The sequence below is a fragment of the Poromitra crassiceps genome (genome assembly GCF_964638095.1).
Source record: "Poromitra crassiceps genome assembly, chromosome: 10".
NCBI classification, from domain to species: Eukaryota; Metazoa; Chordata; class Actinopteri; order Beryciformes; family Melamphaidae; genus Poromitra; species Poromitra crassiceps.
The window spans coordinates 49,642,924-49,670,498 of record NC_139631.1 but is presented as its reverse complement, the minus strand read 5'-3'; the positions used below and the strand labels follow the sequence as shown (position 1 = coordinate 49,670,498).

At 46.3% G+C, this 27,575-nt stretch overlaps 1 pseudogene across 1 annotated transcript in view; it reads left to right on the top strand.

Annotated features, from left to right (window-relative positions):
* Positions 1-27,575, top strand: part of LOC310783951 (disabled homolog 2-interacting protein-like) — a 71,813-nt pseudogene that overhangs the window by 23,399 nt on the left and 20,839 nt on the right. Inside the window, exons 7-12 of the transcript in view lie at positions 343-490; positions 1,097-1,333; positions 16,155-16,344; positions 22,202-22,494; positions 23,719-23,810; positions 26,719-27,216. The product of the transcript in view is annotated as a disabled homolog 2-interacting protein-like (transcript). The remainder of the gene's footprint in view (positions 1-342; positions 491-1,096; positions 1,334-16,154; positions 16,345-22,201; positions 22,495-23,718; positions 23,811-26,718; positions 27,217-27,575) is intronic.

The following is a 27,575-nucleotide window of genomic DNA, read 5'->3' as shown; positions in this document are numbered from 1 at the left end:
AACTCTTCTTCAAAACGAGAGTCCACAAACCAATGGGTGATGTCACGCTGGCTACTTCCATAATTGTATACAGTATATGTACTGTATGTGTGTGTGTGTGTGTGTGTGTGTGTGTGTGTGTGTGTGTGTGTGTGCTTGCTAAATATTGCTCTGTTTCAGCTGTCATAGGCAGCCTTGCTGTGTGGAGGAGAAGGTGCTATGTGTACCCTTAGGTGCCCATGAAATGTCTAACCCGTTATATTTGATTCCCTGTCATTTTAATATAATTTGTGGAAGCAAATAAAGAATTCAAATGTGTGTGCGTGTGCGTGGGTGTGTGCGTCTATGTGTGTGTGTCTGTAGGGGAGTTCGTCAGGGCTCTGTATGAGTCCGATGAGGTGTGTGAGGTCGACCCCTCCCGCTGCTCCACCTCAGGTGACCTGCAGGAGCACCAGGCCAACCTGAGGATGTGCTGCGAGCTCGCCTTCTGCAAGATCCTGGACTCACACAGGTACACATACACACACACACACACACACACACACACACACACACACACACACACAGACTCACACAGGTACACACAGACTGGTCCTGGACTCACACAGTTACACACAGACTGATCCTGGACTCACACAGTTACACACAGACTGATCCTGGACTAACACAGGTACACACAGCTGGAATCACACAGGTACACACAGCTGAACTCACACAGGTACACACAGCTGGACCCACACAGGTACACACAGCTGAACTCACACAGGTACACACAGCTGGAATCACACAGGTACACACAGCTGAACTCACACAGAGCTCGCTTTCTGCAAGATCCTGGACTCACACAGGTACACACCGACTATTTCACAGTGCTTGAGTATGCAGACGGTTTTCTAAAAAAATATATAGTTCTTTATTTTTGGTCCTAGTGAAATGTTCTATGGTCTCTCCTGAGTCTAAATGTAGCTGAATCACTTGGTTTGACCAAGTACAACTATTTTTACAAGCATTTTACGAAACGTCTATGGAAAAATGAATGGCGGATGAAATCCCTTGGTTCATATGCCGAATCCGGAAGAGGGCGTGACTTTGGCTCTCTATCACCCTCCCCCCACAGGGTGTTTCCTCGGGAACTGAAGGAGGTGTTTGCGTCATGGCGACAGGAGTGCGGTAACCGGGGGCGACCGGACATCAGCGAGCGTCTGATAAGCTCCTCCCTCTTCCTGCGCTTCCTGGTTCCGGCTGTGATGTCACCGTCGCTGTTCGCGCTGACGCAGGAACACCCCGACGAGCGCACAGCGCGCACCCTTACCCTCATCGCCAAGGTTACCCAGAACCTCGCCAACTTTAGCAAGTAAGGAGTAGGGGTGGGGGCAGGGGGTGGGGGTTCGATACAGCATAGTATCACAATATTTTGTGTGTCAATATATCATATTGCACGAATGCCAAGTATTGTGATATTTTATTATCTAAATTGCCAGGTGCATGCAACATTTATGACATGTTTTTATGACAGTGTCTGTCTGCTTGACAATTTTGCTGCAATAAAAATGATTGAAGTGAAATGAACAGACTGGAAAATGTATCTTATTTATCTTTATCTTATCATTCACATTCCAATATTACAGTGTGACGCTACCAGCCGCTTAAAGTGCTTATGTGCTTGTAGGATCGCGTGGGATCCCACGCAAAGGGTTTATGAGAAGTCAGTTGGGTGAGTTACATGTTACGTTTAACCTCGTCCAAGTAGGCCAGAAACCCAAATAATTGAGAATTTCCTAAGTGAATTGGTCCTCAAGAACCAGAGTCTCTCCATGCATATAACCGGGACCATGTCCGTGGCGACAGTCGTCCCCTGCATCAGAGACTGTTGCACAGCCATAGGAAGGAGCAGAGAGGATTCCGAGCAGCCGAAAATGGCGAGTTCTGCCTCCGACTGAAAGGTTATTTTATAGGCCTTCGAGTACCAATCAAATATTTTGGCCCAGAATCTGGATAGTGAAGGGCAAAACCAAAAAGCAGGGGACAATGTACCCTCTAACACTTGACAACTATCACATAGTGGTGAGACAGAAGGGTAGATCTTGTGCAAACTTGACTTGGAATAATGAAGACGGTGAATGACTTTAAATTGGATCAGCTGGTGTCTGCTGTTAATTGAGCAGAGTTTGACCACAGACAGACTCCTGTCCCACATAATTTCAGATAAATCAAGTTCCTGGTGCTGCATCAGGGGGCCCTGAAATCGGGTTCGGGCTCGAGTCGAGATAACCGCACCGAACCAAGTATGTGTGTACGACTATTTAAAGTAAGGCTCTTTATTGTCTCGGGCGGACAGGTTGTTTAGCGTTATATTGAACTGATACTTTGAACCGGACTGAATGACTTGAAATTATTGTGACTGTAATAATTGTGCATGACACTGTGAATTACTGAATCAAAGTACCTCTGATTCACAACACTAGTTAAAATCACGTCCGACCCTGAGCAGGTCTAGTTAGTAGACTGGCATCACAATTCTCCACTAGTTAAACGCCAGCTAACAGCTGTGGTGTTGAGTTGCGTCGCGGTCTTAATTCTTCTGCACTGTTTTCTCATCCACGTGCACGCGCTTCCCGCATGCACACGTGGTCATCCACATCACACGCACATTCATGTAGCCCCGGCTGGCCACTATGTTATGAAAGGGGGAAGACCAGAGTGTCTGCCATTTTTTGACAAGCAAGCGTACCTGTCTCCCTATAGACACACACACACACATACACCACTTAGCGCTCTGGCGACATCTAGTGACCGCCCGGCAATCCTACACGCACATGCAGACATACCTCACGCTTCACCCTCCACAGATCAATGATATGGAATGTAACTTGATTTTATAAAAGAAACTTGTTGATTTTGATGCAAATATCCCACTTTTATTTACATATAATAAATAGTGTCAGCTTTTAATTGAATTCAACTGTTTCAGTGTGATTTTGTGCATATTTGTGGCAGACCCTGCTCTAAGGATTAAAGAACCATCATCACCATTAAGGATAAAGATATTTGACAATGATTGATTAATAAAATATTATTAATTTCAAATTAGTCAAGTCAAGTCAAGTCAAGTTTATTTGTATAGCACATTTCATACACAGAGGCAATTCAAATTGCTTCACATAAAATGGTTGACAGGAAAAGAAAAGAAAAGAAGAGAGTAAAATGGACATTTAAAAGCATCACAAAAAAAACGAGTATAAAAAGTGCATTCATTAAGCACATAAAATGGTTGACAGGAAAATAAAAGATTTAAAAGCATCACAACAAAACTTAAAAAAAAAAGAGTATAAAAAGTGCAATAAGCAACAGGCGCAGCAGTTGCAGAAAGAGCTCAAACTTATAGAGGACTCATTGGGTTTGCATAGTAGCTGTCAGCAGTTAAAAGCGACGGTAAACATAAAAGTCTTTAGTCTATTTTTAAAAGTAAGTAAGGTTGGGGCAGATCTGAGGTCTTCAGGCAATTTGTTCCAGCTAGCAGAAGCATAGTGGGTAAATGCAGCCTTCCCGTGATTTGATTTGATCCTAGGGATAGTTAATAAGCTGGACCCTGTTGACCTAAGAGTTCTAGACGGTTCGTAGCGTGGGAGCAATTCAGCTATGTATTTTGGGCCTAGGCCGTTAAGTGATTTATAGACTAATAACAGTATTTTAAAATCTATTCTCTGACACACTGGCAACCAGTGTAAGGACTTAAGAACTGGAGTGATATGATCAGCTTTCTTAGTCTTCGTTAGAACTCTAGCAGCAGCATTCTGAATAAGTTGAAGTTGCCTAAGTTCTTTTTTGGAGAGACCAGAAAAAAGGCTATTGCAGTAGTCTAACCTACTATAAATGAAGGCGTGAATTAGTTTTTCTAGATCCTGTCTGGACATGTATCCCCTAATTCTTGCAATATTTTTAAGATGATAAAAAGCAGATTTTCTAATTGACTTAATGTGGGAGTTAAAATTGAGATTGGAATCAATAATAACTCCAAGATTTTTGACTTGATCCTTAGGCGTCAGGGATAGAGACTCAAGGCGTACAGTGATTTTAAGCCTTTGTTCTTTGGGGCCAAACACGATCACCTCAGTTTTGTCTTTGTTTAGCTGTAGGAAATTCTGGCACATCCAGTTATTTATTTGATCAATGCACTGGCACAATGATTCTATGGGGGCATAGTCAGCTGAGGAAAGAGTTATATACAGCTGAGTGTCGTCTGCATAGTTATGATAGGCTACTTTGTTTTTTTGCATAATTAGGCCTAGAGGGAGCATATAAAGGTTGAAGAGAACGGGCCCCATAATGGATCCTTGAGGCACCCCACAAGTCATCCTAGTTAGGTCAGATGTGTAATTGCCAATGGAGACGAAGTACTTCCTGTCTTGAAGATAGGACTTGAACCACTGGAGGACCGTTCCCGATAGCCCAACCCAGTTTTCCAGTCTGTCTAATAAAATTGAGTGGTCAATAGTGTCAAATGCAGCGCTAAGATCCAGTAGCACTAGAATCGAATTTTTGCCTGAGTCTGTGTTCATTCTGATGTCATTTATGACTTTAGTAAGCGCGGTTTCAGTGCTGTGATGGGGGCGAAAGCCTGATTGGAGTTTATCTAGGAGATCATTTGAGGTTAGGAATCTATTGAGTTGTAGGTAAACAACCTTTTCAATTATTTTGGCTATAAAGGGGAGATTAGATATTGGTCTGTAGTTACTGATTACCGATGCATCAAGGCTACGCTTTTTTAGTAGGGGTTTAATAACTGCAGTTTTCAGGGACTCAGGAAAAGTGCCGGTCACAAGGGATCTATTAACTATTTGCAATAGGTCCCGACGACAGACAGTTATAAACGCTTTTAAAAAAGCTTGTTGGAAGGGTATCGAGACAGCACGAAGATGATTTAAGGCCTTGCACAGTTTCCTCTAAGATGTCGTGGTCGATAACGCTGAACTGGGACAAATTTATCGAACTAGGGATCTGCGTGTAGGATGATGTCACAGCATTTCTTGGAGTGGAGCCACTAATAGCCTGCCTGATATTAATAATTTTATCCGTAAAAAAGGCAGCAAACTCATTACATTTGACAGTAGAGAGGAATTCAGGTGCTACACAGAGAGGCGGATTAGTCAGTCTATCAACTGTGGCAAATAGAGTGCGTGCATTGTTCACATTTTTGTTAATTATCTCGGAAAAGAACGATTGTCTCGACCTTTTCAGTTCGAGGTTGTAGGAGTGAAGACTTTCTTTGTAAATATCATAGTGAATGTGAAGATTAGTTTTCCGCCATTTACGCTCAGCTTTCCTGCAATCTTTCTTTTTGCATCTAACGGATGCAGAATTTCGCCAGGGTGCTTTAATTTTGCCAGACAGCAATTTTAACCTAACAGGAGCCACACTATCAATAGTATTCAGAATTGTTGAATTGAAGTTATCAAGAATCTCATTGACAGAAGCTGATGTGGGAGGAGATAAAGAAAATCTCTCCATAAACAGCGCGCTGGTGCCTGCATTAATGTCTCGTCTTTTAACGGTTTGTGACCTATTAATGATCTCAGGGGAGATTTCCATTTCGAAAAAGATGCAAAGATGGTCAGACAACGCAACATCAATAGTCGACACAGAAGAGGACTTGAAGCCCCTAGTAATAACTAAATCCAAGGTATGGCCTCGGTTGTGAGTAGGCCCTGAAACATGTTGAGACAGATCAAAAGTATCAAGTAAGATATTCAGTTCTTTGGCAAAATTATCCGTCGGGTTATCAATATGAATATTGAAATCCCCAGCAATAGATATACAATCATGTTCCATGAAGATTAAGGAGAGTAGATCAGCAAATTCAACGAGAAAGCTGGCTGAGTATTTTGGTGGTCTATAGATATTCAGCAGTAACACAGTGGTTGAGCATTTCAGAATAGCAGCAACGTATTCAAACGATGGCAGTATGGGAGAGGGCATGTGAGGGAGGGGACGGTCGAGGGGCCAGGTTCAGGGTCGGGAGGGTAGAACGAGGGGGATTAGATGGACAAGGGGACTGGGGGATCATAGACAGTCCAAAGCTTATCAGTTCGTTCATCCTGCTGGAGAATGGAATGGGGGAGGGGGGTGGGGAGAGGTGGAGGAGCAAAGAGGTAGAGGAAAGGGCAGCGTCCTCCGCTTCAATCCTGGAAGGAAGATGTCATGGTTGGTTGTTGGTGAACTGGGAGTTCGCTGAGGGGTGTAGAGGCCCGGAAGGGGAGGGGGGAGAGAAGAGGCGAGGGGGAGGGGGGGGCAGTGCCCTCCACTTCATCCTGGAAGTAGAGAGGAGGAGAGGAGGGGAAGGGGGCAGCGTCCTCCGCTTCCTGTAAGGAAGACGTAGGCGAGGGGGGGGGGGGGGGGGGGCAGTGCTCCCCTCTTCATCCTGGAAGCGGAGAGGAGGGGGAGGAGGCAGGAGGTAATATTTTATCTTACACAGCTGAATGTAATCCAAATAACGAAGCACAACAGAGATATTGAGGTTGAGGCTGGAGAGTTGATAGTGAGACCAGAGCAGACCAAGTCCAGGATGTGACCGCGGCTGTGAGTGGGGAAATTGACATGCTGTGTGAAGTTGAAGCATTGTAGTAGTTCCAGGAATTCAGTGGCAGGTTTGGAGTCAGTGTTGTCGATGTTGTTGGATGTTGAAATCACCAAGGAGGAGAATGGAAGGTGAAATGGCAGATAGCTGGGTTAGGAAATCAGAGAGGTCGGAGAGAAAGGAGGGGTTTGGCTTGGGGGGGCGGTAGATAATAGCAGTAACCAGAGGAGTGGGACCAGAGAGTTTAAAGGCAAGATGTTTGAAAGAGTTAGCAGCAGGGATGGAGATGTTAGTTATTTTAATGTCCTTTCTATAAACAGCAGCAACACCACCTCCCCGCCCCTCAGGATGGGGTTGGTCAATGTAAGTGAATCCTGTTGGTGTGGTTTGGTTTAATGAAAAATAATCCAGGCATTTATGCCAGGTTTCAGTGAGACAGAAGAAATCCAGGTTATTGTCAGTGATAAATTCATTCAGAAGGAGACTTATTGTTGAACACATTTGAAGTTTCTGCTCTGAGCTGTCTAGTGTGCTGTGCAGGTCTGTCTCTACTCTACTTTCTGCTTCTGTAAGTTAGTTTGAGTTGTATAGCTTTCCTGTGTTTTAAAAGAAAAGTGTCTTAGGCTAACTATTAGCATGGCCACTGATAATGAGCTGACTGGTATCAGGTGACCACAGCCTCTTTGAACGACCGTCTGATTGCTGGGTGGGAGGAGTCAGTCTAGTTTAAAAGTGCTACACCTGGCGTGCTTTATCGATTGATTGTGTAGGCGGAGCTCTGAGCCCCTGTTGAACAAGTATTTCTTAGCATAGTCAGTCTAAAGCGGCAGCTGTAAGCGGCACGAAGCCTCGGGGCATGAAGACTCCCGCACAAGACTCAGGGTACAAAGACAAGGGAGTCTTTCTGCGGGAGTCCTTCGAGGGTAGGCCAGAAAATAGGGCTTTGTGTTAGTTCTCCTTTTACTAACTACCTACTCTTCTACCGATGTGTCTTTTCCCCATCCCCGTTGTAACATCAGCCCGTAGAAGCCGTCGATATGGCAGCTTCAGATGTAGTAACCCTTGTAATTTTTCCTACCCAAAGCGCACAAATAGTCCTTACACTATTACTGCAGGACTCTGGAACTGTCAGTCAGCTGTTAAGAAAACTGAGACCATCTCAGCTCATGCTCTATCTCAATCCCTCCACTTTCTAGCTCTCACAGAGACCTGGATCATACCGGAGAATACTGCTACCCCAGCCGCACTCCCTGTGGCTTACTCTTTCTCTCAAACCCCCAGAGCCTCTGGGCGTGGGGGTGGCACTGGTCTCCTCATTTCACCAAAATGGACCTACACGGTTACTTCTCTCTCTCATCTCTCTATATCCTCTTTTGAGTCCCATGCAGTTGCTGTTTCCCTACCTGTCAAGCTCAACATTGTGGTGATCTACCGCCCGCCTGGTCCGCTTGGTAACTTCCTTGATGAGATGGATACCCTCCTCTCCGTCTTTCCTGAGGATGGCACTCCACTCATTCTTCTGGGTGACTTCAACATCCAGGCGGTAAGCCTGCAATCCTCCCTCTTCCTTAACTTCTTCTCATCCTTCGATCTCTCCCTCTCTCTATCTCCACCCACTCATAAGGCTGGCCTTATTAGTGGCCTGCAGGAAGGCCTGCTGCACTTCCAACCTCACTGTCACTCCTCTCCCTGTATCTGATCATCACTTTATAACCTTCTCCATTCCCATCTCCCTCCCCAACCCCCTCCAAGCTCCCACTCATACTATCACCACCCGACGCAACCTAAAAACTCTCTCACCGACAGCCCTCTCCTCGGCTGTCCTGTCCCTGCTCCCTTCAGCTGAGCAGTTCTCTCTCCTATCCACTCAGGAGGCTTCCACTACTTTTTTATCTCTCTCTGCCCTCTCACCTCGAAACCTCCTCGATCCTCTCCCCCTGCTCCTTGGTTGTCTGAATCTCTTCGAACTCATCGAACAGAGTTTCGGGCAGCTGAGAGGAAATGGAGAAAAACACAGAACCCCAGGGATCTCTCTGCTTACCACCTTATCCACTCTAACTTTACATCTGCTGTCTCAACAGCAAAAACCTCCTTCTTCATTTCTGAAATTCAGTCCTCTGCCTCCAACCCCAGCAAACTATTTTCCACCTTCTCCTCTCTCCTCAACCCTCCCTCACCTCCCCCACCATCCTCCCTCTCTGCTGATGATTTTGTAACCTTCTTTGCTAAGAAGGTAGATGACATCAGCTCTTCCTTCCCCCCTCCAGTCAATAGCTGCAATATTCCCAACTCCAACTCTCTGACCCCTGCTACAGGGCTTACCTCCTTCGCTCCCCTCTCCCCCGAAGAGGTCCTTAAACTTGTCAGGTCTAACCGTGCCACCTCCTGCCCCCTTGATCCTATCCCTTCATCTCTTCTCCAATCCATCTCCATGGATATATCTCCCTTCCATCAACTCCTCTCTATCCTCTGGTCTTGTGCCAGCTCCTCTAAAGACTGCCAGAGTCAAGCCACTCCTTAAGAAACCCTCCCTTGACCCTACTGCCATCCAGAACTACCGCCCTGTCTCTCTTCTCTCATTAATTTCCAAAACCCTTGAACGGGCTGCTTCCAAACAACTTTCTCTCTATCTCTCCCAGAATGACCTACTGGATCCTCTAATCCGGCTTCAAGACTTCTCACTCTACTGAAACAGCCCTCCTTTCAGTCACTGAGGCCCTATACACTGCTAAGGCCTCATCCCTCTCCTCTGTCCTTGTCCTCCTTGACTTGTCTGCAGCTTTTGATACAGTAAATCACCAGATTCTTCTCTCTACTCTCTCTGATCTAGGCATCTCAGGATCTGCACTCTCCTGGTTTGCCTCCTATCTCTCTAACCGCTCATACGAGGTTCTATGGCGAGGATCCCTATCCAGATCCTGTACTCTTAGCACAGCTGTGCCACAGGGCTCAGTCCTAGGCCCCTTGCTATTCCTTCTCTATATCAGATCTCTTGGCCATGTGATCTCATCGTATGGCTTCTCTTATCACTGCTATGCTGACGACACTCAGCTCTACCTCTCTTTCCCCCCCTCAGACACCCACATCGAGGCACGTATCGCTGCATGCCTCAAAGACATTAGTGCTTGGATGTCTGCCCACCATCTCAAGCTGAATCTTGGTAAGAACGAGCTACTCTTCCTCCCCGGGAAAGACTGTCCCCTCACCGACCTCTCCATTGACAACACTACTGTGTTTCCCTCTCAAACAGCTAAGAACCTTGGAGTGATCCTTGACAATCAGCTGTCCAACTCAGCCTACATCGCAGCAACTGCCCGCTCCTGTAGGTTCTCCCTGTACAACATCCGCAAAATCCGTCCGTTTCTCACAAGGGAAGTGACACAACTCCTGGTCCAGGCACTTGTTATCTCTCGCCTGGACTACTGCAATGTTCTTCTGGCTGGGCTACCGGCTTGCCATCCGTCCGCTTCAGCTCATCCAGAACGCTGCAGCCCGTCTGGTATTCAACCAACCCAAATTCTCTCATGTCACTCCCCTCTTCCGGGACCTTCACTGGCTTCCCATCTCGGCACGCATTAAATTCAAAACACTGGTTCTGGCCTACAGGGCAGTACACCAGACAGCCCCTCTGTACTTACAATCTATGGTCAGGCTCCAAAGCTCTCACCGTTCCCTCCGCTCTTCCACCAGCGCAGGATGCCTCGCCCCCCCCCCCCCTCCGCTACGGGGGCTCAAAAGTCGCTCATCCCGTTCCCGACTCTTCTTGTCCCTGGCACCTCAATGGTGGAACGAGCTTCCACCTTGGGTCACGACGGCCGAATCACTGCCGATCTTTCGGCAAAGACTAAAGACTCACCTTTTCAGGCTCCATCTGGGCCCTTCTTGAACTAACTTCTTTCTAAAAAAAAAAAAAAAAAAAACGAAAATCTAAACTAACCTAAACTAAACTTGTACCACTATTCCTTCCAGAAGTTGTAGTTGTCATAGACTGTGTTGCATAGTTGATTGCTCTATTGCTGACAAAAATGTGTTATTGTAAGTCGCTTTGGATAAAAGCGTCTGCCAAATGACGTAATGTAATGTAATGTAATGAGTGAGCAGGTGTTGAGCAAAGCCAGTTTCAGGTGACTGTGCTTTGTGATTGGTTGTGAGGACTGGGGGAGGGGAATGAGGTTGAGTAGATTCACGGATGATTTGTTGTGATGATCTAAAGAGGCAAAGGGAGCTCACCTGTCTGCAAACAGAATATTTTGAGTACAGCAACTTGGCCTGGCTCTCACAATTTTAAGGAGAAAAGGAAAGCAGCGAACTGCATGAGAAACCATACATGTGCTCCAAGCCTGACTGGAGATCGGTAAACTAGCACAATACTTGAGAGCTGTACACAGTAAAAAAAAAAAACGTTCACACACAGAAATAAACTCTGACAATAAACAATAGCATTAGTGACTTGTACAACAAAGTTTGTGCCTCTGCCTTGTGCACCCCCTCCCCCCGCCCCATATTTAATTTTTAGTTTTTCAGAACAGTGCATAGACAAGACAAACGAACATGCTCAGACACCGGAGAAAAAAAGCATACATATATATTTAATTTAATTGATTGGATTTATAGGGCCTTTCTAGACACTCAAAGCGCTTCACTTATCAGGGGAGGGAGGGATGGGGGAGGGAACTGAACTCATCCACCACCGATGTGTAGCAACCACCTGGGTGATGCACGGCAGCCAGTTTGCACCAGAACGCTCACCACACATCAGTTAGAGTTGAGGACTGAATGTGACAATTAAGTAACGAGGGATGATTAGGTGGCCATGATTGAAGGAAGGCCTGTTTGGGAATTTAGCCAGGGGCACCGGGGTTACACCCCTACTCTTGTGAAGAGTGCCGATGGGATCTTTATTGACCACAGAGAGTCAGGACCTCCTCATCTGAAGGACATGCTCACTCACAGGACAGAGTCCCTGTCTCTGCCCTAGGACATTGTGGAGATTATTCATCAGATCAAATTATTCATCAGACTATTCGGACCAGAGGGGAAGAGCACCTCCTACTGGTCCTCCAACACCACCACCCACCCTAACCCTAGCAAGCTTGAGGGAGGGGGGACCGAAGCCGGTGGACAGGGAGGAATTGATTATGTTAGTGATGAGTGGGGAGAGTGAGGGGAGGCAGGCCTTGACAAGGGAGGAGGGGATGGGGTCGAGGGCGCAGGTTGTGGGTTTCATGCTGGTGACTGTAGAGGATAGGTCAGATTCAGTGATGGGGTTGAAAGATGAGAATGAGTGCTTTGGAGGGGGAGGGTTGTTGAGTTGGAGTTCGGGGGGGGGGGGGGGGTGTATGACGGTGAGGCAGCCAACTGGTTATGGATTGTGTAGATTTTTGTCTTGAAAAATTATAGAAAGGAGTTGCATGTAGTGGTGGTGAAGGATATGCAGGTGGTGTCCATGGGCTTGAGCAGTTTGTTGATGGTGGAGAAGAGCATTTTGGGGTTACTAGAGCCAGTTTGAATAATGTAGTAGTGGGAAGATCGTGCATTGTTGAGTGCTTCTTTGTATTGTTGTTGGTGGAGTGAGTGAACAGTGAGTCAGTTTTTTTAGATAGACATTCCAGTTTACGGCCCTTGGCTTTGAGTTGACGGAGTTGGTCGGTGTACCAGGGGGCAGGTGACAGGAGGAGAGTGTGTCGTTGTAGATGTTGACCAGCTGGGGGAGGCGTTCGGGGTGAGGATGGTGTTGGAGATGGTGTTAGTTAGGGTGGAGGAGAGAGAGGAATGGTTGATGGATTTGAGGTTTCAGAAGGTTATGGTGCGTTGCTGTTTGACGAAGGGAGGGGGGATTTTGATGTCCAGGGTGATAGCCAGGTGGTCAGAGATGGTGAGGTCAGTGGTGGAAAGGTTGCTGATGGAGATGCCGGAGATGCAGACCAGGTCGAGGGTGTGTCCTTTGTTATGGGTGGGGAGGTCAATGTGTTGGGTGATGTAGAAATAGTGTAATATGTCCAGGAGTTCTGTGGTGTTTTTGCAGTTTGTGCAGTCGACATGGATGGTGATATGGCACAGAGCTGGGTTAGGAATTCTGGGAGGTCTCCGAAAAAATTCTGGGATTGACTTGGCGGGGGGGTGGTAGATGACAGCAGTTACCAGGGGTTTGGGACCAGGTAGTTTGAAGGTGAGGTGTTCAAATCAGGGGGGGTGGGGATGGATAGTGCAGTTGTATTTATTGTCTGGCAATGAAGTGTAGCTATTCCGCCTCCATGGCCATCCTGGCGAGGTTTGTCCATGTAACTGTATCCAGAGGGTGTGGTTTGATTGAGAGAGAAGTTATCCAGAAGGTTATGCAGAAGGACTTGAAATTATCTAATCTTATAACTCTGGGGGAATTCAGGTCAATTTTAAGAGACAGAGAAATTAGTTATCTTGCCTCTTGTGATTGCCCTGCGGTGTAACCTCACTATTGTTTCCTGAGTGACTGACTGTATTTTATCTGTTTATTTTGTGTTTGTGTGTATTGATGTAACTGTCTTTATGCTGCCGTTTTGGCCAGGTCGCTCTTGGAAAAGAGGTTTTAATCTCAATGAGTTTTTACCTGGTTAAATAAAGGATATTGATTGATTGATTGATTGATTGATTGATTGATTGATCGATTGATCGATCCAGTGGTTGTTGCCATGTTTCTGTTAGGCAGAGAAAGTCCAGTTTTTGTCAGTGATGAATTCATTGAGGATGGGGCCCTTGGTGTAGAGAGATGTGGTAGTTGTGTGTGGGTGGGCTGGTTTGCTTTGGTCAGTGGATGTAGGGAGGCGGGAGGGACGTGCTGTTTGTTGTGTGGTGATGTAATCGGGTTGCGACGGTGCGCTCAGCTGACTAGAGGGATGGGATGGAGTTGGTAGAGTGGACAGGATGGGAGTGAATAAACTTTCTGCGGGAGGCTCGGTGGATGTAACGGGGTCGACGGAGGAGTCCATGAGTTTTAATGGCTGAGATGCAGAGAGGAGTGGAGACGTTGTTGAGTCTCAGAAGTTGTGCGGTATTTTAGCGTCATGACTGCGGAGAAGTAGCATGAAGCCTGGAGTTAATTAGTCACAGACGTGTTGACCAGAGGTGGATGAGTGACAGACACGGTATGATGGTCCACAGAATGGCAGATGATCGGAGGTGAGTGGAGTTTTGCTGGATGTAACGTTGAACAGTAACAGAACAGATGTGTTTCATGTTTTAGAATGGCTTTTTATTGTATTTTTCCCCGCAATCAAAACACACAAATAAACTTTATTTCAAACTATTCAACTAAGCAACAAAAATGCATGTTCAGTCAGGCAGATTGTGCCCAAAGGTGGGCCCATTTGTGACGGGCGGGTGCACCATTTGCCCCCTGTATGCTCCACTACAGGTTACAAGGCATTGCTGCGAGCACCATTTGGGAAATCAGACCACACCTCCATGCTCCTCCCGGCATACAAACAGTTAAACAGTTAAACAGTTAGTAGACGGACAAGCCCGTCTTTTATTGTCACACGAACACACCAACACATGCATGCGGCCACAACACACTCATGCTGACGGTGGCCGGTGAAATTTGTCCTCTGCATTTAACCCATGCAGACTTGTCCTTTCCTCCAGGGGGCAGGCCAGGAGCAGTGGTCGCTTTCTCGTACAGCGCCCGGGGACCAACTTCGGGTGTTGTCGTCACTGGTCGGATGACGATCTTCTGCATGTTTTTAGTGGGGGGGTTATGTACGGAGGAACCCCCTGGGGAGCACGGGCAGAACATGCAAACTCCACACAGAAAGGCCCTCAAAGAGACTCAAAGAGCAGCCGACTCGCTTCCGCACCGCCCACCGCTGGGACGACCAATCAGAAGCCACACTCCAGGACTGTTTTGCATATACAGACTGGAATGCAAGGCCATGGGAAATCTCAGTGATTTCGCAGTCACCAGTCACCAGCTACTTAAAGAAATGCACAGAGGACGTAGTCCCCACAAAAACAATAAAAATCATGCCAAATCAAAAGCCCTGGATTAACAGTGAGGTCCTGGCAGCACTCCGCCGTGCACAGACCTCTGCCTTCACCTCTAGATCACCAGAACAATATAAGCAGTCATGCCACGCACTCAGGAAAACAATCAGTCAAGCAAAGAGAGCCTATAGCATGCAGCTAGAGGCCAAACTAGACACAAATAATCCAAGGCACATATGGAGAGGCCTCCACTCAGCCACGGACTTCAAGGGAGAGAAATAACAACCCCAAAACATCTCCCCCTCCCTGCTGGACGAGCTGAATGCGTTCTACGCAAGGTTTGACCCCTCCGCCAAACCCCCCAACATCCGCCACCCCTCCCCCCGTAGTTGAGCGCCCAGTCCGGACAGCATCCCCGGCCGAGTCCGGAAGGCCTGCGCCAAACAACTGGCATTCACGAAACATTCACGCACATCTACAACCAGTCCCTAGCACTTCGAACCGTCCCCACCTGCTTCAAATCGGCCACAATCATTATTTTACCAAAGCAGAAAAACCTAACCAGCCTTAACGACTGGCGACCAATAGCCCTCACCCCCATAGCCAGCAAGTGCCTGGAAAAACTAGTCATATCACGCATCCGCCCCCTGCTCCCCCCCACCCACGACCACCTGCAATTCGCATACCGCGCCCACAGAAGCACAGCAAACGCCATAGCCCTTGTACTACACATGGTAGGGAAAGGACACCTACGTGAGAACGCTGTTTATGGACTACAGCTCAGCATTCAACACCACCTCCATGCTGGTGGAGAAACTCAAAGCACTAGGCCTGAACACAGCTTTATGTGACTGGATATTGGACTTCTTCCCAGACCGACAACAGGTGGTGAAAGTAGACGACCTCACCTCCTCCCCACTCCATCTGTATAGGAGCGCCGCAGGCCTTTGTCTCCAGCCCCTACTGGTATGACCTGCGTGGCAACCCAAACCTAAAACACCATCGTGAAGTTTGCGGATGACACAGCAGTGGTGGGGCTGATCTCCAACGGCGACGAGACAGCCTACAGGAAAGAGGTGGCTGTCCTGGAACAATGGTGCCAGGACAACCATCTCTCCCTGAACGTGGCCAAGACCAAGGAGGTTATGATAGACTACAGGAGCCTGGTCACCATCTACGGCACAGAGGTAGAGAGAGTGGACAGCTTGTACCAATAAGAGACATAACAAGTATGACTGATGATGACATGTTGATGATGATGATGACGACAGTAACGATATGTAACGGAACACAACACAGCTCAAGAATTTCACATGCACGTGTGTGTACATGGAGTGACAATGTTGTATATTGAACTCTCGTGGGACTTGGTTACACAGTCCCCTGATGTGACGGGCCAGCAATTGTGTGTGTGTGTGTGTGTGTGTGTGTGTGTGTGTGTGTGTGTGTGTGTGTGTGATGGGCAACTCAGGCTGCTCGAGCAATTGTGGGTCGCCCTATTATAGTAGTAAGATATATTGGGCAGCATTTGAATATTGGGGAGGATATGTGTCTCCCACAATATTATGATTACTGCCTTGATGTGTGTTGAGGCATGTTGATGATAATATGATACGATAATGCACACGTGTGTGTGTTTTAGGTTCGGCTCTAAGGAGGACTACATGTTGTTTATGAATGACTTCCTGGAGCGTGAGTGGAGCAGCATGCAGCGCTTCCTGCAGGAGATCTCTCACCCCGACGGGCTGAACCACACGGCCGGCTTCGACGGATACATTGACCTGGGCCGAGAGCTCTCTACCCTGCACACACTCCTCACACAGCTGGAACAGGTACACACACGCACACATCGAGCTGGGCAGAGAGCTCTCTACCCTGCACACACTGCTCACACATGTAGTAATATGCAGTCATTATGGAATTATGAATTATACAGAGGTGGAAATTATGAATTATGATAATGCATCTATCATTAGAATAATGGTTTTCCTTCAGAAAACACTGTTTTTTTCTTTTTTTTTCTTTTTTATTAAACCTTTATTTACCCAGGCGAGCAAGTAAGAACAAATTATTATATACAAAAGCAGCCTGACTTTGAGGGGTGCCACTTGCTTTTAGAAAAAGCAAGAAACCTTTCTCTGTATAATTATTTTATCCATATAGGCTATCATAAACAGCTCAGGGAAAAATGGATCCTTTTACCTATTTCAGTGTCAATAAACATTCACCATGATATGGAAAAAAACTCAAGATACTTCTTTCATATGAAAATATATTTATTAAACAGTAAGCATAGTAAATTCAGACACTATCATGAGCATAAGGTTCAACTTCATAGACAGAGAAGAGAAAAACAGCAGTATAACAACTTACAAAAGGCGTCGACTCTCCTAAAGTAATTAAACTGTAACAAATTTGCTTGTAGGCTAATTGTGAGAGGTGTTGTTTTTGAATCAACTGGATGTCTGCATTCTTTGATAACTAAAGGAACATAGAAAGACAACTTTGTAAGTAAGTAAGTGAAGTTTATTTATATAGCACTTTTCACAGACCAGAATCACAAATTGCTTCACAAGATCAAAAGTTATAAACGGGTACAATAATTAAATATTAACACAGTTGAACAAGACACAAATAAAATACAATGATACACAGGAGGTTAAACAAAAGCCAGACTTAACAGGTGGGTCTTTAGCTGCTTTTTAAAAATGTCAATACTGTAGATGCAGCAGATCGTATGATCAGGGGAAGGGCATTCCATAACTTGGAAGCTACAGATTGAAAAGCTCTGTCACCTTTGGTTTTAAGCCTAGAGCGGGGAACGGCTTAAGCCAATGGCTTAACCAGAATGGACAATTCTGACATAGGCAATTGAAATAGGCTAGAATTAAAATCTCACACATCCCTACCCTATTAAAGAAATGAATATTTTGAAATGTGTATGTTATAGCCTATATGAACGAAACATCTAATTACAGTAAGCACACGCTTTGGGACATGATGGGGATATTCACTGCAGCCCTTTGGTGTGTTTCAAATGGAACACATGATTCCATCAGCATCAATTTTCATTACGAATCTTCCCCCCCCTCTCTCTCTGTCCCCCTCTCTCTTTTCTCTCTCTCTCTCTGTCTCCCCCTCTCTCTCTGTCTCCCCCCCCTCTCTCTCTCTCTGTCTCCCCCCCTCTCTCTCTGTGTCTCCCCCTCTCTCTTTTCTCTCTGCCCCCCCCCTCTCTCTCTCTGTCTCCCCCTCTCTCTTTTCTCTCTCTCTCTCTCTCTGTCTCCCTCTCTCTCTTTTCTCTCTCTCTCTCACTCTGTCACTCTGCTTGCACTGAGCAGGAATTAAGCTGCTGCCTGTCACAGATGTGATGGCGGTGATGCTGTGGCTTTTAAGGGGAGTGATCACACACTATACTGTTTTTGGCATAAACACGAGGTTTGCGCAGAGATGACGTGAAGGGCAGCGGGCCGACACGCCCACAATTAGGGCTTTGCGCTATTCAAAGCGGGCGCTAATACAAAATGACCTATACCGAAGATAGGGCCCTTAATGTGTTGATCGAAGCTCATAGCTTGATAAAAAACAACACCAAGGTTCCTCAGGTTCAACCGCACGGTGGAGGAGAGAGACCCCATACACTGAGTAACCTTGGGGACAATACTATCAGGGGCAATAATAAGGACCTCAGTCTTGTTGGGGTTCAGCTGGAGAAAATTACTGGCCATCCAGTCGTTAATAGCAGACAGACAGTTATGCAAGACAGAGAGGTTATCAGTTTTATCCGGCTTGAAAGATATGTGCCACTGAACATCGGCGGCATAGCAGTGATAGGAGATACCTTTGAATTGCTTAATAATCAACCCTAGGGGGAGCATATACTGTAAACCCAGAATAAAATAGGGCCCAAAACGGAACCCTGAGGCACCCCGCAGGACAAAACAGCAGAAGCGGACATAAATGGCCCAACGGACACAGAAAAAGCCACACCTCCTATTGCAAGATAGGAGGTGAACCAATCCAAGGCCCTCCCGGAGACACCCACTGCTGAAGCCTATCGATTAGAATGCAGTGATCCACACTAAGGTCCAGCAGCACCAAGACAGAGCATTCACCTCTATCAGAGCATATCATAATATCATTAGACACTCTGAGAAGAGCAGTTTCAGTAGAATGCCCTGACAAAAACCAGACTGGAATGCATCATGAATGTTGTGTTCGTTTAGAACAGCCATGAGCTGTTTAGCAACAACTTTTTCTAACATTTTAGAAATAAAAGGTAACTTAGAAATAGGCCTATAGTTTTTGGGCAGGGATGCATCAAGGCTCATTTTCTTTAGAAGAGGCTGAACAACAGCATGTTTAAAATAAGAAGAGACGCAACCAGAATGGAGGGACGTATTAATAATTGAAACCAGGCAAGGACCGGTAGACCTGAGTGTATTTTTTAACAGAGTCGTAGGTAAGACGTCTAAGGGGCTAGAAGAGGGTTTCATAGTGGCCACCAGCTCAGTGAGGTTTTGAAAGGAAATGGGGGAGAAACAGTTCAGAATTGATGGCCGGGGTGGACAAACAGGAAGGTGCGTGGAAGAGGGGATAATGCTAGCCCTGTACCTTTTCCACAAAGAAGGAGAGAACATCGTTACAGTCCTTATTTGAGAAAACAGGTACATCCGGGGGTGCCGGGGAGACGATGTTATTTATTTATGTGTCAAATAGGACTTTAGGATTTTAATAAGGTTTGCAAAGCCCTCGCCTCAGTTATAATCAGAATCAGAATCAGATATCATTTATTCACCATTATGTTCGTAACGGAACTTGTTTTGGCATTAAAGTGCATGAATCTTTTTTCACATAAGAGGGACAAGTGCAAAACAAGACAAATACAGTGGAACAACAGGACAAAGAAAGTGCAATATCTGGTGATGGGCAGTGCAAGCTTGGATTAGAGATCAGGCCCGAGGCAGCTCCCCTTGGGGGGGGGGGGTACCTGACTGATTTACGAGACGTGCTGCTGAGGGGAAAAAGCTGAGTCTGTGGCGGTTTTTCAGAGTCACTGGCAGGCGTAGCCGCCTACCGTGGGGAAGCATGGTGAAGAGGTCGTGACCCGGGTGGGATGGGTCGGCCATCCCACCCGTAGGGACTCGAGAGAGGGGAGGGGGCAGCCGATCACCTTCTCCGCTGATCGTATCACCCGCTGCAGCTTGGTCTTGTCCTTGACCGTAGCCGCAGGGAACCAGGTGATGATAGAGAAGGTGAGGATGGACTCAATGATGGAGGTGTAAAACTGAGTCAACATAGTCCTCGGCAGCCAGAACTTCTTTAGCTGCCGCAGGAAGAACATCCTCTTCCGGGCCTTCTTCATGAGAGCGTCGATGTTCGTCGATGTCCTGCCGGCTGGCCTGTGTACTGACTTGACGAGAGTTGGTGACACTGACCCAAATGAGGAAATTAGATCCCTGTAAAGACTACTGGAAATAGCCCGGGGGAGATTAGCAGTCTGATGTTTCTTTAGGGATGAAATAATGATGATATGGGTAGAACACGGGAATAAAACTGTCTCTTTACATGGAGGAACAGCACGCTGCCATGTGGCCCCGACGGAGCTCCATTCTAGGACTGGCTTGGACACTATTTAGATCACAACAACGCCTAGGACACTCAAAAACGCTGCGGAGAACATTGGGTGAGTCGTCAGATAATAATTAATGTTAGGAGAGGGCTCCAGGTTAAAAAAAAAACGAAATTCTCCTTTATATTCTCCGATATTATTTCACCAGAGCCGAAGGCAGCAACACAAAAGACTGATGGAAATAACAGAAGAGAGGCTAAGCCCCACTAAACTGGTATCCAGCATTGACAGTAGATACAGTAAACACGATTCTGCCTGACCAATCAGTCGTCTGCAGTGTTTTCACGTCACCGTATGGTACCGGGTCCACAGCGCTGGAACCTCAACAGAGCAGGCACCAAAAGCAGCACGACTCAACCCCGACTCAACCCGGGCTGTCCACGTTTTTGATCGGTGGAATGAGACAAAAAAGCGAGACGAGCTGTGCGGGGCCGTGTTGATACCAGCGGTGGAAATGGGCCATTAACTCATTCACTGCCAATATCTGACTGGCATTTTTGGCACAGGCCAAGTATTTCCATAATGTTTGGTCATCTTTCAAGACCCACAGTAAATTCTGTACTAGGACTACAGTGATGTCCAATACCTCGAAATGAAGATCTAAGTCTCTACTTTCACCCCCAAAAAGAAAGTTAGCTTTTAGCATGTTCTGTACTCTACTTATAACCCTTTTTATACACCCCATGTTCATCAAAAAAGCCTGTCTGGGAAGAGAAAAGGGAGAAAAAAGCATTTTTGTAAAAGGGCACAATCTCAGGCATAACTCACTCTCAATTCTTTTATTTTGAACTGTATTGACATCAGACATGTAAATATTATTCGTTAGGACACAAATGACAAAAAAAAATATATATATATATATATATATATATACACACATGAAGTGCTTTTTTTTTTACATTCAACAATACAGTTTACTCGGTGTGAGTGTGCAGACAGACAGACAGACAGACAGACAGACAGACACACCGACAGACAGACAGACAGACAGACAGACAGACACACACACACACACACACACACACACACACACACACACACACACACACACACACACACACACACACACACACACACGATCCCCCTTTTAGATTTCTAACCCAACATAGGATAAGCAATAACCACGCCCTGTGGCGCTGGGATTGGCCAGGAGCAACACTGGAGGGCACGCAGCCCAGCGATTTCATAACTGAAGAGCTCTTGAGAAGGACAGCGGGCTGCTGTGAGTGCCTTCTGCCCGCTGCTGCCTAGCTGTTCCTGTGTTTATTTTTGATTTGTTCTGGTACACCCGTCTCCCTATCAACTCTGCTATTTGATCGTTCCCGTTTTCCCCTCGGCTATTCAACACGTCCTCACCGCCCTCGCAAACTGATCGATCATTTCCTCATTCCTCCGATGATCAAACACATCTCTTGATTACTTTCTCCCGTTTTCTCCTGGCTGGCACAGAGGAAGGCGACTCCAGCTCGTGCCGAGGGCGTTTCAATTGCGTTTCTCCTGTCTGCACAAGGAAGCGTTACCCGTTCTCTGCTTTTCCTCTTGCTAGATTTCAAAACAACAGCTGCGGTATGTGTTTGATCGCGTGCTGTCGGCTACCCTTTGAAGGCAGGGACCTGTGTCTGTGTGACAGGCTGGGCAAGTGTTTGCTGCAGGCGCTGCACCAATAAAAACAAAAACACGTCAAACACGTCCTTGGCGGGGAAGGCCATTGCTGATAACACGTCAAAGACGTCATTGGCGGTGAATGAGTTAAGTTACTTACTTACTACGTAGTTGTGCTAGAACTAGCAGGAGGGCGCGTCACTACTTTCTATTGCATGCACAGAGAAGAGAAGGGTATCTATCTTCTCATCTTACTATCGGGAATATGGCAAATAGACGAATGTCCCAAAATGTTGGCGTGTTCCTTTAAGTGCCAATTTTATTACATTTTCAGGAAATGATGACATTATTGGGTGCTACACTCCTCACACTATTAGATAGTCTGTAAACTCGTCCCAGTATAACTGCTTGTCTGTATGTCTGTCTGTCTGCTTGTCTGTGTGTCTACCTGTCTGTAGTCCTGTCTGTCTAATCTAGGTCCTCTGCCTCGTATCCTGAGGGAAGTCTCTGCGGCGCTGGCTAACCCAGGAGGCGTGGCTAATCTGGGGGGCATGGCTAATCCAGGAGGTGTGGCTAACCCAGGAGGTGTGGCTAATCCAGGAGGCATGGCTAATCCAGGAGGCATGGCCATTTCCTCTCCAGAGCCTCAGCGGGTGGTGTCTCCACCCCCTCAGTCCCCCCCCCTCTCTCCTCCGCTGGCAGCCTGCGCTCTCTCTATGGGCCTACAAGGCAGCGTGGGATTGGACAGCGGGTTAGCACCATGCTACTTCCTGTTAGCGTTAAGATCTAGTCGACCAATCAGGAGTCATGGTTGAGTTAGGAAAGAGAATAGTGTAGTGAAAGAAAACATCCAAACATCAGGAGGAACCTGAGAAATGCAAAAACAAACAGTTCAAAATACAATGCTTCAGCATGCGCTGGGACGCGTCAACAGTGATGTTAACTGGGGTCGTAAGGTGTTTCGGGTCTGTTCCAACATCATACACCCTCGCCCAGTAATCCCAGCCGAGGCCGATTAAGACCCCGACCCGCGTCCCAGAAGCAGCCGCTCACGGATCAGCCTTCCTACTCTGTCTGCAGCGTTGCCCGCGGAAGGGTTGATCATGCCCAATCCGCTGCAATAGAGCTAGTGCTACACCGCAGCATTGAAAGACCCTTCGGTGCATACAGAGACAGGGACTCTGTCCTGTGAGTGAGCACCGTCCTTCGGATGAGATGTTAAACCGAGGTCCTGATGTGGTCATTAAAGATCCCATCGGCACTCTTCACAAAGTAGGGGTGTAACCCCGGTGCCCTGAGGGGTGTAACCCCGGGGCCCTGGCTAAATTCCCACACAGGCCTTCCTTCAATCATGGCCACCTAATCATCCCTCATTACTTAATTGGCACATTCAGTCCTCAACTCTCCACCATGAGAGCTGATGTGTGCTGAGCGTTCTGGCGCAAACTGGCTGCTGTGCATCACCCAGGTGGGTGCTGCACATCGGTGGTGGATGAGTTGAGTTCCCTCCCCTCCCTCCCTTGATATGTGAAGCGCTTTGAGTATAAATCCAATCAATTATTATTATTATTATTATTATTATTATTATTATTATTATTATTATTATTATTATTAAAATAGGAACATTTTGGACCAACGTTGCTATTTTACAATTTCGGCTCCGTTATTGTAAAATGGTAACGTACATTCATACAGGGGTGGGCGTGGTTTCCGGAGATTTTAGGGTTAGGGTCTGGGGAGAGGTAGGTTTAGCGTCTGTCTAGGGAGAGGTTAGGTTTCGGGGTAGGGTCTGGGAGAGGTTAGAAAACCTAAAATCTCCTCCACCCCTTTATAAACGTGGGGCGGGCTGTTTTTGCCAGTATCGACAACAAATAGGCCATATTGCATTCATAATGACTTGTTGAAACCTGCAGAAACCTTGAAGTGTGTGTGTGTGTGTGTGTGTGTGTGTGTGTGTGTGTGTGTGTGTGTGTAGTTTGGTAGATTTTACCAGGCTTCCCTCTCCAACTCCAGAGAACAAAGACTTGTTCTTTGTCACTAAAGGATCAAGTCTGCAGCCTGCCACAGGTGACTTTTGATGCCTGACCCTAAGCTGCATGGACCCATTACAACACATGACCCATGTCCCACCGCATGGTACCAGCTCAACCCATGTATCATATATACATACCTCATACATACATACATACATACCTCCGTCGAGTTCCCCAGCGAGCTGAGGCGACCAAAGGTGACGTGAAAACACTGCAGACTGCTGATTGGTCGGAGAGAATTGTCATCATCACGTGACACGGGACATCCTGCACAAACTGCCATATTTAAATAGCGAAGCTACTGTAGCGGCCACAGTTTCTTCCACTGACGCCTGACTTTTTTTTCCTACCCCAATAGTTTTTTTTAAGGAACAGGCCATTTTGGGAGATTGGCCTATTTGCCATCTTCCCAATTCTCTTCTCTCTGCATGCAGTAGAAAGTAGCGACATGCCCCTCCTGCTAGTTAAGTCACCAAATACACATTCCAACTGCATCAAAACACTCTTATGTACTTACAGTATGTACATTTATGACATCACTGATGATGTCACAGTGGGATTTATGACATCACTGATTATGTCAGTGGGATTTATGACATCACAGTGGGACAGAGAAACAGAAGGTCAGAGCCCTAGCTCCCATTTATATACTGATGATGATGATGATGATGATTTAATGGCAACCCGCAAAACCACATGCCTTCTGTATTAGATTGGAATGTACATGTGCTGGTGTAGGTGGGAATAGTTGACCGCTTAAGGGCCTCAAATAGTTCTTGACAGGGAATGCAGTTTAGTTGTCATTTATTAGTTGTCATTTATTTTTCTCCATTCAACTCATGGTTTTCTGCAGTATAATCAACGAGACAAATACACAAATCAATATTCAATCCAATAAATCAAGTTATCCATAAATGAGGCAAACATGTAATCAACCATATCTTTACAAACATAACTAAACATAACATATTATCACAAACGACTCTGTCAAAAACGCATGAGGAAGGCAGAAATGGAGACATCTGTGTAGCAGGTCTGTTTGCTCTGAACTGGAGTGAGAGGCTTTCACCTAAATGCACCTGGAGTCACTCACTCCAATCACTGGCAATCAGGGGTTAGGCAACAGGTATATTCTAAGCCCTCTAGAGGGGTTAGGCAACAGGTATATTCTAAGCCCTCTAGGGGCATTGTTGTCAGCAGCACATAGGGAATTCACAACACCTTCCATATTCTCCAATGTTGCTGATAACCATTGAGGGGGTCCTATCTGCAGTGGAAAACCAAGTGGTGCTACTAAAAGAGAGTCGAGTTGATTTGAGCCGGTACCATGTGGTGGGGAAGTGCCATAAGCTGTGGGTACACATTACATCACATGACCCTAATGGCTGGGACACACCAGAAGCATCACCGAAGCAGCGCGTCACGGAAGTGTCGATTAGGAGCCTGGCCATTCACACCAGAAGCGCTCTGTTTTGCTCCGCGCCTCACTGTTTTGCTCCGCTGGTGTGATCGGTCTCTCCTGTTAACAAGGACGCCAAAATTAAACTGCGTCCGCGAGGTGTTGCTTCAGCACTGCTTCAGCGTCGGATACGCTTCTGGTGTGTTTGGGGTGTAAGCTGTACGTAAACATGTTTTTATTGCTTGTGTTTGTGATTGTTTTTATTGCTTGTGTTTGTGATTGTTTTTATTGCTTGTGTTTGTGATTGTTTTTATTGCTTGTGTGGACCCCAGTAAGACTAGCAACCACTTTGTGGAAGCTAATGGGGATCCGAATAAAGAAAGAATTACATCACATGACCCTAAGCTGTACGTAAACATGACATCACATGGCCCTAATAGTAGAGCGGATTAGCTCCCAAAAATAAGCAATAAGGAATTGTGCACTTTTTGAGAAAAACGATTTCATTGTTTTTTCGCATCTAGACCGCATAAAACCAGGTCCAGTTCAAAGACCATTACATTACACTTACACATTTCAAATCTGGGCTAGATTACCAAGGGGATCCTAGACTGTCACCAAGAAACACTTTGAGATTTGTGAAAATTTTATCCTATCTGTGAAAATGGAAAAATTGAAGATTTCATTGTTTTTCCCCCATCTAAACCGCATACAACCAGGTCTAGTTCAAAGACCATTACACTTACGCATTTCAAATCTGGCCTAGATTACCAAGGGGACCCTATACTGTCACCAAGAAACACTTTGAGATTTGTGAAACTTTTATCCTATCTGTGAAAATGGAAAAATTGAAGATTGAATTGTTTTTCCCCCATCTAGACCGCATAAAACCAGGTCCAGTTCAAAGACCATTACACTTACACATTTCAAATCTGGGCTAGATTACCAAGGGGACCCTAGACTCTCACCAAGAAACACTTTGAGATTTGTGAAAATTGTATCCTATCTGTGAAAATGGAAAAATGGAAGATTTAATTGTTTTTGCCCCATCTAGACCGCATAAAACCAGGTCTAGTTCAAAGACCATTACAATTATACGTTTCAAATCTGTTCTAGATTACCAAGGGGACCCTACACTCTCACCAAGAAATACTTTCAGATTTGTGAAACTTTTATCATGGTATGAGCACACTTGAACATTAGACTAGGAATGGTGGCCATCTTGGATGTGAGGCCAAATCTGACTTCCCTCCACATATTAAAATAATGTGAGAAATTTCGTGCTTTTTTGAAGAAGTGCACAATTGTTATAAGCACACATTAGATGCGGGAAAATGGCTTAAATCTTAAAATAAATCTTATGGTATTCCCTAACTATGTGTGAAATTTCATGTTTTTCTCAAAAAGTGCACGATTATTGTGCTTATCCGCTCTACTATAAACTGTACGTACACATTACATCACATGACCCTAAGCTGTACATACACTAAAACTGTACACTTACACCCTCTAACTTCCTGGCCTGTGATGTCACTTCCTGCAGGCTTGCACGGTTCTCCGGCCCCAAGCTCCTCCTACTCAGAGACCAATGAGAATGATGTGGCACCTGAACTGACCAATGGCAGCAGGAGGGAGGGGCCAGAGCTGACCAATGAGAGCCGGAGTCTGTCTCTGGTCGACCTGCAGGACTCCTCCCCTAGCGATGGCCTTGACGATGGCCAATGGCAGCGCAGGACCGGACTACTTCCCCTCTCCTTCCAGAACCCCGTCTATCACATGACGACCACCTCGCCACGGCAACCTCCTGATGCCACGCCCTCCGACGGCTCGCAGGGAAACCCCGACGACAGAAACACCATCGCCATGACGACCAAACCTGCTTTCCTTACCCAGATGTCTGTGGCGCTGGGAGGAGAGAGAGAGCGAGGAGAGAGAGAGAGAGACCGCATGTCGGCACTGTCCAGCAGCAGCAGTGGCGAGGAATATTCCAGAAGAGCACTGTCACTAACGGAAACCCAACCAGGTCAAATGACCCCTCCTTGTTATTTTGTTCCTAAGCTGATGATGTCATTCCTTATTCTTGTTCTATTGCATATACAGTAGGCTTATTCACCCTTTAAGAGTGTCTCTATTGGGTCAACCCAATTTTCAAGTCAAAAAGTTGTTCTACCTATATGTAACATTGGTGTTCCATGTCAAACACACATGAGCGCCCGCTGTATAATCGCAAGTCATCATTCGCGCCAAATACCTTACATTGATAAGAACTGAAGGCTAATAGATTGTTCCACTGCAGCATAATGACTGCAGCGCTGTTGTAAAAAAAATCACCCCCAGGTGTTGAAGTAAGCGGTGCAGGTGTTGCAAAAACGTCGACTTGGACTCAAGGATGAACTAATT